The sequence below is a fragment of the Psammomys obesus genome, unplaced genomic scaffold (assembly GCF_907164565.1).
Source record: "Psammomys obesus unplaced genomic scaffold, mPsaObe1.curated_primary_1811, whole genome shotgun sequence".
Lineage (NCBI taxonomy): Eukaryota > Metazoa > Chordata > Mammalia > Rodentia > Muridae > Psammomys > Psammomys obesus.
Window position 1 is genome coordinate 843,670 of NW_026594428.1, and position 981 is coordinate 844,650.

Genomic DNA, 981 nt, shown 5'->3' on the forward strand with positions numbered 1-981 from the left:
AATAGAATAGACAGCAGAAGTAGATGAAGAGAGGAAATGGGTAGGAGATGGAATGGGGAGGAAAAGGAGGCTGGGGATCAGATGTGGCGATAAAGGGAGTGTGAGGTAAGAGGGCTGAGAACAAGCAAAATTAAGAGGGGATATCTCTTTGTCAAGATGGAGTTCTGGAATATGGAAGTCTCCTGGGAGGATAAAGGTGTGACTCTAGATGAGACTCCTAATGGGGGCAGGGAGAGAACATGAAGACTAAAGTGACCACATCTTAGCCAGGCAGGACTAGTGTGGAAGGAGGGAAACAACAACCTACTCACAAAACTTTTAATCGAAAAATTACTCTGCGTACAAGAAGTGCAGGGATAAAGAAGGAACAAAGATTGAGTGATAGTCAAACCAATAATTGGCCCAACCTGAGACCCACCCCACAGTAGAAAGCAAGCCCCTGATACTATTAATGATGCTCTGCTCTGCTTATAAAAAGGAGCCTAATTTGACTGCCATCTGGGAGGCTTCAGCCAGGGGAGGACTATTGAGACAAATGCTGGGACTTGCAGCCAAGCATGGGGCAGAGCTCTAGGAGACTTGTGGAAGTGTTGGGAGAAAGACAGAAGAACCTGGAAGGGACAGAAATCACACACACACACACAAACACACACACACACACACACACACACACACACACACACACACACACGACAGCTAACCCAGTCCCATGGGGGCTTACAGAGACTGAGTCATCAACTAAGGAGCACACATGATCTTGACCTAGGCCCCCTGCACACATATGTCCGACGGGTTACTTGGTCTTCATATAGGGTGCCTGATGAGTGGGGGAGGGTGGGCTATGTCTAACATGGACTCTATTGTCTTCTTTTGAATCACGTCCCCCTGGCAGGGCTGCCTTGCTTGCCTCAGGAGATGAAGATAGGCTCAGTTCTGATGTGATGTGATGTGATGTGATGTGATGTGATGTGATGTGATGTG